Source organism: Schistocerca serialis, chromosome 1 (assembly GCF_023864345.2).
Source record: "Schistocerca serialis cubense isolate TAMUIC-IGC-003099 chromosome 1, iqSchSeri2.2, whole genome shotgun sequence".
NCBI classification, from domain to species: domain Eukaryota; kingdom Metazoa; phylum Arthropoda; class Insecta; order Orthoptera; family Acrididae; genus Schistocerca; species Schistocerca serialis.
In genome coordinates, this window is record NC_064638.1 from 470,251,488 (window position 1) to 470,262,700 (window position 11,213).

Here is an 11,213-nt window from a genome sequence, read left to right on the forward strand (position 1 = left end):
AAACCAGTAAATTACGGAGGAGATGGCGCTACGGTATGGGTGCATTTTTCGTGGTTCTCTTATTGGGCTCAAGGGGACCCTGAATGAGGGAGGATATAAACACATTTTACTGCATTGTGTTCTGCGTACTATACAGGAAGACTTCGGAGACGATGATTGATTGTGTCTGCGTAACAAGGTACTTTGTCATAAATCTGTATCTCTGAGCTACGGTTTGCGGACAACACAATTTTTGAAACTGATTGGACCTGAGTCCAGACCTGAACCAGATGGATCACGTCTGGGATGAGTTAGAACGTCGTCTTCGCTCCAGAGACAAGCGCCCACTATCACTACCTTGTCTCCTTTCGGCTCTTGAGGAGGAATGGGGTCTGCCATTGTACATCAGAAATCCAGCCAAATTTAACCCGAAGATGCGATGATTATTGCGAAACTGGTTTTATACTAATTCCACAATAAACAAGGATTAGCAGCTACAAGCAGACTCTACACTCTTTTAGAAGACTTTACCACAAATTTTGTAAAGAAAGATTTTTACATAGATTAAACCGCGGTTGCCCACACATAAAACTTGTAGGGAATAATAAAGACAACAAATAACTGAATTTTTATATGAAACCAAGTGGCCAGAGGTGATGACGAACGGAATTTCGATTTAAATGAGTGTATAATGGTGTTTCCAGTGGTTGAGTCCTTACACGCCGTTATACAGGCGAATGGCTGCACGAAACCTGCACCGCGCCACACATGCAGGCCGGTGAGGGCAAAATTATGCTATGGGCTTCCACGGGATCTGTAATGGTAATCGAAAGCATCATGACAGCAATGAATTACGTCAACATTATCGCGGACCACCTGCATCGCTTCAAGTCTGCCCCTGTGACGATGACATCTTCAAGCAGGACATCTGCCGGTGTTGCAAGGAAAGAAACATGCTACAGTGGTTTGAGGGAAATTGTAGTGAAAACACGTGAAACACATATTGGGGGCCAGCTGCGTGCCCGTAAGCTACCACCCCGTGATTTGCGGGAACTGCTTGACCTGTGAGTAGACACCAGGTGCTACACACTTCTCGAATCCTGTCAAGGACCTTAGAATCCATCCCAAGTAGAAGTCCTGTTGTACTGTGTTTAAAAAGTGGAACAACACGCTATTAAACAGGTGATACCAGTAGAAAAGCAGATATGTGTAAGGTTGCCGGAATTTCTGCCTGACAAATCGGGAGATTTCTCTTGAACTCACAAAAATAGACGTAATATGGGAAGAAGAAACTGGGGCAAACAAGGACGAACTGGGACACTTCTCTTAAGCTTAAAAAAAGGAAACGTGCGTTCAAATTACCTCCTTCAGTCGCAAGATTGAGAACCGATACAGGCAGATGCAGAGCCACCACAGTACTGTCATAAGACTGTGCAGCATGTAGCTCAGTAAAATATTTAATCCAAAAGTACATTTGCGCATTTTGTTTTTTTGGTCATCAGTATTCTCGCTGGTTTGATGCGGCCCGTCATGAATTCCCTCCTGTCCTAATCTCTTCATCTCAGAGTAGCACTTGCAACCTGCGTCCTCAATTATTTGCTGGATGTATTCCAGTCTCTGTCTTCCTCTACAGTTTTTGCCCTCAACAGCTCCCTCTAATACCATGTAAGTCATTCCCTCATGTCTTAACATATGTCCTATCATCCTGTCCCTTCTCCTTATCAGTGTTTTCCACATATTCATTTTCTGTCGGGTTCTGCGCAGAACATCCTCATTCCATATCTTATCTGTCCACCTAATTTCCAACATCACATCTCAAATTCTTCGATTCTCTTCTGTTCCGGTTTCCCCACAGTCCATGTTTCACTACCATACTATGCTGTACTCCAGACGCGCATTCTCAGAAATTTCTTCCTCAAATTAAGGCTGATTTTTGATACTAGTTGACTTCTCTAAGCCAGGAATGCCCTTTTTGCCATTGCTAGTATGCTTTTGATGTCCTCCTTGCTCCGTCCGTCATGGGTTATTTTACTAAAATGGTTCAAATGGCTCTGACCACTATGGGACTTACATTCTGGGTCATCAGTCACCTAGAACTCAGAACTACTTAAACCTAACTAACATAAGGACATCACACACGTCGATGCCCGGGGCAGGATTCGAACCTCCGACCGTAGTGGTCGCACAGTTCCAGACTGTAGCGCCTACAACCGCTGGTTATTTTACTACCTAGGTAGCAAAACTACTTAACTTCATCTACTTCGTTACCATGAATCATGATGTTAAGTTTCTCGCTGTTCTCATTTCTACTACTGCTGATTATTCGTCTTTCTTCGATTTACTCTCAATCCATACTCTGTGCTCATTAAACTGTTGATTCCGTTCAGCAGATCATTTAATTCTTCTTCACTTTCACTCAGGATAGCAATGTCATCAGCGAATCACATCATTGATATCCATTCATCTTGAATTGTAATTCCACTACTGAACCTTTCTTTTATTTCCATCATTGCTTCCTCGATGTGCAGATTGAACAGTAGGGGCGAAAGACTACATCCTTGTCTTACACCCTTTCTAATACGAGCACTTCATTCTCGCTCGTCCACTCTTATTCCCTCCTTGATGTTGTACATATTGTATATGACACGCCTCTCCCTATAGCTTACTCTATTTTTGTCAGAATTTCGAACGTCTTGCACCATTTTTCACTGTCGAACGCTTTTTCCAGGTCGACAAATCCTATGAACGTGTCTTGATTATTCAGATGTGTGTGAATTCCTATGGTACCAAACTGCTGAGGTCATCGGTCCACAGACTTACACACCACTTAAACTAACTTACACAGACACACACATGCCGGAGGGAGAACTCCAACCTCCGGCGGGAGTGGCCGCCCGCACCGTGACGCGGCGCTTCAAAACGCGTAACCACTCTGCGCGGCAAACGTGTCTTGATATTTCTTTAGTCTTGCTTCCATAATTAACCGCAACGTCAGAATTGGGTCTCTCGTGCCTTTACCTTTCCTAAAGCCAAACTGATCGTCATCTAGAGCATCCTCAATTTTCCATTCTTCTGTATATTATTCTTATAAGCAACTTGGATGCATGAGCTGTTAATTCTTGCACTTCTCAGCTCTTGCCGTCTTTGGAATTGTGTGGATGATGCTTTTCCGAAAGTCAGATGGTGTGTCGCCAGACTCATACATTCTACACATTAACGTGAATAGTCGATTTGTTGCCACTTTCCCCAAAGATTTCAGAAATTCTGATGATATGTCATCTATCACTTCTGCCTTATTTGATCGTAGGTCCTCCAAAGCCCTTTTAAATTTTGATTCTGATACTGAATCCCCAATATATTCTAAATCGACTACTGTTTCTCCTTCTATCACATGAGACAAATCTTCCACCTCATAGAGTTTCCCGGAACTTTTTTTGTACTTCCTCCTTCCACCGAACAATTGAAGTATTTCTCCTGTTACCCATTGTTTCTTCGCTGTTACCTTATTTGTACCTGCATTTTCTTTCCCATCTTCTGTGATGGCCCTTTTTGGAAATGTCCATTCCTCTTCAACTGTACTGTCTAATGAACAATTCCTTATTGTTGTACCTATAGCCTTAGGGATCTTCAAGCGTATCTCGTCATTCCTTAGTACTTAAGCATACCATTTCTTTGTGTGTTGATTCTTCCTGACTAATGTCTCAAACATCAGCCTACTCGTCATCACTACTATATTGTGATCTGAGTCTATGTCTGCTCATGGGTACGCCTTACAATCCAGTATCTAATTTCGGTATCTCTGTCTGACCATGATGTAATCTAACTGAAATATTCCCGTAGTTCCCCCTTCTCCAAGTATACCTCATCCTCTTGTGACTCTTGAACAGAGTATTCGCTATCACTAGCTGAAACTTGTAACAGAACTCAATTAGTCTTTCTCCCCTCTCGTTCCTTGTCCCAAGCCCATATTCTCCTGTAACATTTTCTTCTACTCCTTCCCCCACAACTGAATTCGAGTCTCCCATGACTATTAGATTTTCATATCCCTTTACATACTGTGCTAGTTTTTCAGTGTCCTCATATGCTTTCTCTATCTCTTCATCTTCAGCTTGCGACGTCGGCATGTATACGTGAACTATCGGTGTTGATTTGCTGTCGATCCTGATAACAACCTTGTCTCTGAACTGTTCACTGTAACTCACTCTTTGCCCTATCTTACGATTCATGACGAATCCTGCTGACGTTATACCATATTCTGCTACTGTTATTACCCTACACTCAGCTGACCAGAAATCCTTGTCTTCTTTCCACTTCACTGACCACTACTATATCTAGGTTGAGGCTTTGCATTTCCCTTTTCAGATCTTTTAGTTTCCCTTTCACGTTCGGCCGGACGGGGTGGCCGAGCAGTTCTAGGCGCTACAGTCTGGAACCGCGCGACCGCCACGGTCGCAGGTTCGAATCCTGCCTCGGGCATGGATGTGTGTGATGTCCTTAGGTTAGCTAGGTTTAAGTAGTTCTAAGTTCTAGGGGACTGATGACCTTAGAAGTTGTCCCATAGTGCTCAGAGCTATTTGAACCCTATCGCGTTCAAGCTTCTGATATTCCACGCCCCGACTCATGGAACGTGTTCCTTCCGTTGATTAATCTTTTTCTCATGGTAACTATTCCCTTGGCAGGGTCCTCCGCTCTCTTTGACAAGGCCGTTGGCAGAATGAGTGGTGACTTCTCATGCCGGAAGTCTTCGGCAGCCAATGCTGATTATTAATCAAAACTTAACCACTGGCGGGATTCCTACCCGGGACCGAAGGCGTTTTGATTATGGATCAAAGACGCTGCCCTTAGACCACAGGCGCATATCCATCGCGAATGAAGCCTCTGTTTTCCGCAAGATAGGTGTCACTTTGAGTGGTACAATTTCTTTTTCTTGTTACGCCATCCTGTCACTCCAACAACATCTATTAGAATCGCAGTTGCTTCTACAGTACTACTATCTGCTTTCCCGAGTTTGTTTCTGAAATACAGTCATCTGATAGTGGAGAAACCATAAATATGGCTCAGTCAGTGGACACTGAATCAGAGTGGTTAGAAATTTAGGTGCTTTTTCTTCTGAGAGGAAAAAGTAATTTCAGTACTCTCTCTACAACAACAAACAAAGATAACCACCTTGTTTTTGTATGTGACAACAACGCGTGAAACTCTTCGTCGGCAAACTCAAAAATTCTTTTAGACACTCTGCTCGCACTGTATCTAATTGAAAAGTTTAATTACAAATGTTTCCACATCCTCACAGCATTATGTAATATGTGTTCGGCGCATCAAATTTCTACAAGATTTTCGTTTACTTCACTATTCGATTTCGCCAACACGTTGTTTGTACCAGCTCGTTGTATTCCCTCATAATTAGTGTAGGGTCGTCACCGCAAAACGCTACCGGTACGTACTTACTTGCATCAGCTCCATTTTCCACTAAGGCAGTGATGCAAAACGTACTTGTTACAGAGGCAGTTTTATTTGGCAGAGACTTTAATCCGTTTTACTCGTACTGGATACTTCAGTGTAAAATACTGTGCAATTAACTGTAACATTTACTCTGTTTTGTTATTACTAGCGTCTCTAACTATACCAAAACAACGGATCTCTGAGAGATCATCGCATACTTGAATGAGAGTGTCGTACGCCAACATTGGTTACACGAGTGCTGTTGATTTTGTCTGCCCAACGTTACATTTTTTGCTGTTCAAAATCATTACAAAGTTTGGAGTTTAGCCTAAATGATCAGTCCACTGATTTCAAAGACATGATTTTTAACTGTATCGTAGCACATTTCTAAATCTATTGCTGTTTCTAATTTGTCCAGTTGAAATAAATTTCAAACAAAATATCTGATCATATTTTGAAAAGTTTGCGAACTCTTTTGTTCAAATGTGTGTGAAATCTTATGGGACTTAACTGCTAAGGTCATCAGTCGCTAAGCTTACACACTATTTAACCTAAATTATCCTAAGGACAAACACACACACCCATGCCCGAGGAAGGACTCGAACCTCCGCAGGGACCAGCCGCACAGGCCGTGACTGCAGCGCCTTAGACCGCTCGGCGCGAACTCTTTTGATTCATGCTTTACGCAAGGTAACTGATTCACAATATTTTCTCTCTCCCTGTGTGCAATGAAAACATAACACAAATAATACATTCTGCTTCATATTCAATTCTCCATCGTTTTATGAAGAACTTTTCTTCTGAATGTTTTTCTTGGGATGAACACTTTCTCTTTGTCATTTTGAGTTCACCTGAAATATCCAAACAAATTAATAACAAATTAATTGCGATACGACTTAGACAGAGAAACGGGGAACTACGTTGCTGCAAAGCTTAAACTAAACTGACACCTGAGATAGGCAACAGTAACAGTAACACAACAGCGTTACCGAGCATAGTACTCCTTGAGGGACTAAGACAGTAGCCATAGTAGAAACTTTCGTTATTTACCTTAACAGCTGGAGGGCAGAAATACAGATACCTGAAGGCCGGCCGAAGTGGCCGTGCGGTTAAAGGCGCTGCAGTCTGGAACCGCAAGACCGCTACGGTCGCAGGTTCGAATCCTGCCTCGGGCATGGATGTTTGTGATGTCCTTAGGTTAGTTAGGTTTAACTAGTTCTAAGTTCTAGGGGACTAATGACCTCAGCAGTTGAGTCCCATAGTGCTCAGAGCCATTTGAACCATTTTGAACCTGAAGGTATCGGTTTCTTTAATCTGAAACCGGGACCGTCCCGGAAAATCGGGACATCCGATAAGCCTAATATGTGTCATTATTATTACACTCAAAACAAAATCTCTTCCATACTATGTATAAATAAGAAGACAAATTGATAAAGCAATTTTCATTAACGGTGAACAAGTGAGGTTTATTGAAGAAGGAGAATGCCGACATGTGATACTTAGGAAAAGAATACCTCAATGGATAAGGTAAACAGGCTCTACTGCATATTGACTGATGAGTTATTCGTGCAACGATAGAAAATATCGCAATGGGAATTCAACGCTACCTAAGCGATTTTACTCAAAGGTAATTCTTAAAGATATCGTGGTTAAACACATTCGCTCTTTCTGCCAGCACAGAAACCGACGGTAATCGTAAGAAATCCAAAACTGGGAATTGTTGATCCTAAAAAATACAATTTTCTCTTCCCAATGGTTGTAGGATTGCCGTAAAAAGACACAAAGGTATACTACAAGAAAAATACTAAAATTGTTAGGAGATAAAGGTACAAAGTAGTTGTGTGTCTGTAGTTACTTCGAAGACTTTTGACAGAAGAGAAAAGGAGCATGTAATTCCTATACCGGAGAAATCAATCCAATGCTTGAAACAATCGGAGACAATTTAGTGGAAATAATAACCATCACGCTTAGACTGTTTTAAACAATCCATTACATTCCATTCTGAGTGTACACAACATTTACGTAGTACTGTGACTTACGCTACGTCTAGGTAGCTCCTTATCAGACACATGTATCAGAATGTAGCGTCATGAACTAAAAAAAAAAGTCAAGAAGTTTCAGGCCAAGACAGTGACTCTAGCATCCGGGGAGCATTTCCCCTTTCAAGGTGAAAGGCGGCAGTCACTCCACTTTTCATGTGATTTCTTATTTCACCAAGTAGTGCACAATGTGTTTTCTCTGCTTGTGTTTTCTCATATTTTTACCAAGCCAGGGGCGGGGGTTGGGGGGTGGGGTCTGGGGGTGGGAGGAAGATCACACTGGGAATATAACTGATGGATTTTTATGTTCATTTTATTACGTTCGATATTCACGACACCTTTTACTGGCGAGACGTTTATCTACCTGGATTTATTAATGCGTGGACACGAGACTGTTTCCCTCAGACCCTTCTTCAAATTTTTGGCTCTGAAATGATGGAAAATTTTGAGCCAAGGAACCAGGCGTTGTTCCTGCTACTTCTGATTTGGGGAGACGGCTGGTACCACTGAAAAATTGATTTTTTCCACTGGTCAGTTTGCTCCCTCCAAGTACTCGTATTTCTGTCCCTGTGCATGGAGGCGAAGCAGGATGGCTATGCTGGTTTTCATGTGCTTATGTCGTGCCCCTTCTTTGCACACTTGAAAGGCGATTTTGGGTGGGAGTTAGGTCAGCTTTTTCGTAATATGATTTTTCTGTAATTTTTAAAGTCATTTGAATAAGAATTATGGAGTTCTCGTTGGTATTGCTTAACTGGATTCAGACGGACCTGAATTAGTTCTTTATCTGGTGCTCTGTGAACAGAAATTGAGCTTCGTTGTTCTTCTAGCCTTGTACCACAAGACATTTTTGACTTCTACAAAATGGTGCACTTCTACAAAATGATACATTTTGCATTCGGTTATTCTATGAATGCTTGAGTTTTTGTGTGTAAACGTATGAGCTTGCACATTGCGTTCCTCAGTGAACCTAATCCTCGCTGAATAATCATGACTAATACAATGACAAACAGTTTCTCCTTGTGCCACCTTTGTATTAGGATTTTATTCAAGTTAAATGATAAGTGAAGTTGAAGAGTACGCTCCAGTTTGTGAATAAACGTCAATTTGGAATCAAGTTAGTTCATTGAGCTTTTCCCCAATGGGCATACCAGTATGCCGTCCCACCTTCTGACATCATTAACCTCATTTATAATGTAAGAGAAAAATACTAGGAATCATTTACTAAATTTCGTCTCCTCATGGGTCAATATCAAGCTAATAGTTAAATATCCGTTGTGTAGTTTCTTTGTGATAGAACATAGGCTAAATTCAATTAATGTGTATATGACTTCAGACAGCTACACATTGAATGGAATTTAGAGAATGAAAAGAGTCATTATCTTCAATAGAAAGCTCATGGATACAAAAACGTTCTTGTTATATGACAAAAGTTCGTCTCACTGAAACACCAACTACCAAGAATTAAACGTTCTCAGCATTTCATTAACAGCGGGTGGCTGTTATCTGATGACCTGGCCAGGATATTTTAGACGCCTCAGATTTTTTGAAAGCGTTAAGAACTAGGAAATGCTAACTGTAGCATTTTTTTTTTTACAGAGCTAATCTAATTTTCAAAAATGGTTCAAATGGCTCTGAGCACTATGGGACTTAACTGCCGTGGTCATCAGTCCCCTAGAACTTAGAACTACTTAAACCTAACTAACCTAAAGACATCACACACATCCATGCCAGAGGCAGGATTCGAACCTGCGACCGTAGCAGTCGCGCGGTTCCAGACTGTAGCGCCTAGAACCGCTCGACCACCCCGGCCGGCCATCTAATTTTCATGATACATAAGATTACAGATTTGGAATTTTCAGCGTTGAAGCCACAGCACTGTAAACCACAGCGTTATCTTCTTGTAAATTTTCATGTGTTTTTTGAGTGGTCGTCATTTCTATCTGTAGATGTTATGCCTGTGCATGTGAGATGGCAGGTGTCTATGAATTTTAAAATTCGTATGAGATTCGTCAGCTGCTACTCTGGCTAGTTTGATATGCTGTGATGTACTAAAATCCTTACTCAAAAGTTACTATAAATGTATTGCGAAAGAAGTCTCAGCGAACCGAGTAATGGCAGTGAAAGCAAAGGAGGAAACGTTTCGGAGGGCGAGAGTTTTGTGCTAATCGAGTGCAGGCGTTTGGGGGATAGAAACATTGTCTCCGAGCTTAATGGTTGCGCTGGACAGTCGATCCTTGGAGGATCACAGAAGAATAGGCAACTTTAACGCAGTTATCACTCGGGTCATGCCAGCTATTCAGCTAGCGAACTAGGTAAACAGATCGAGGCACAAAACGTCATAATGGATGCCTGTATTGAAGAGAATACGCGAGAAATAGGAGAAGTATGAATCGAATTAGAGATTATGAAACAATGGCACGAAGAGTTGAGCGATAAAATAGAGGAACTGATGGTAAACCAATTTAAAATAAACGAGGAAGTAGAAAATTCGTTTATCGTCTTAGGAGGAGAAATAGTCATAAGGAACAGCACTTCGTCAGTGCAGTTGTCTAAGGTCGTCAGCGAAGAAAAAACGACTCTGCTGCAAAAGTCTATGAACAAATCCTGTAAACAAGTCTTGCAACATGAGGAGATTTTGAGGCAATCAGGCGAGATAGTAGAGGAGTTGTCAAACAAAATACAACAACGGACCATGGTGTTGAAGCATTTGTTGTTGCTTGTGAAGGAAGGACCTGACTGCTCTTGTCCTGTTAGGATAGGAGACGCCCCTGAAGTTCAGTGGCTGATGAATTTTAAACAACCAAAAGCAAAGGTTAATAATAGGAAATGTAAAGCACTGCACACGATTCGGCAACTATGGGAACAGACATTGGAAATAATGGTAATAACACTGAAGGTTACACTGGGAGCAAACGAACAAGGATGAAGATGAAGGATTTGAGGAACGAATGACCTGCATATGCCAGTTCAATGAGCACCAACAAAGAGTAAAACAAATAATAAGACACCCACAGTCGATTTTGATGAGGATGAAGAGTGTCATCATCTTGCGTCAGTACAAAAGTACGCTTTTTACTGACCCCACAATGGACATTCACCAAGTTATGTAGCTTGTGCAATTTGATTTTACTCTGCCAATTTCTTGGAACCTTGTGCTAAAAATAAATTTTCTATACGGGCATTTACAAGTCAAACTGATTGTGGGGATGACTATTCTTAAGAATGACTGTTGGACTTATCAAGACCTTAAATGCCAATTTCAGGTCAAGAAGTACGCAAGACCAGGTGACAATGCGCATCCTAATGTTAAAGTCATTCAACGAATCTAATTTCCTTAACTAGATACACTACTTGAAATAAATGATTAAGAAGTGAAACTCCCTGGCAGATTAAAACTGTGTGCCGGACCGAGACTCGAACTCGGGACCTTTGCCTTTCACGGGCAAGTGCTCTACCAACTGAGCTACCCAAGCACGACTCACGGCCCGTCCTCACAACTTTAATTCCGCCAGTACCTCGTCTCATACCTTCCAAACTTCACAGAAGCTCCTCTACGAACCTTGCAGAACTAGAACTGGTAGAGCACTTGCCCGCGAAAGGCAAAGCTCCCGAGTTCGAGTCTCGGTCCGGCACACAGTTTTAATCTGCCAGGAAATTTCGTATCAGCGCACATTCCGCTGTAGAGTGAAAATTTCATTCTATGATTAAGAAGAATCAATACCTCGAATCTTGATAGGATCTATTAGACCTCAT

General features: G+C 41.7%; 1 non-coding gene across 1 annotated transcript; it reads right to left on the reverse strand.

Moving 5' to 3' along the window:
- Nucleotides 1-10,859: 10,859 nt before the first annotated feature.
- On the reverse strand, nt 10,860-10,934 carry Trnas-uga (transfer RNA serine (anticodon UGA)). The gene has a single exon. It is a non-coding gene; the product is annotated as a tRNA-Ser (tRNA).
- Nucleotides 10,935-11,213: the final 279 nt, after the last annotated feature.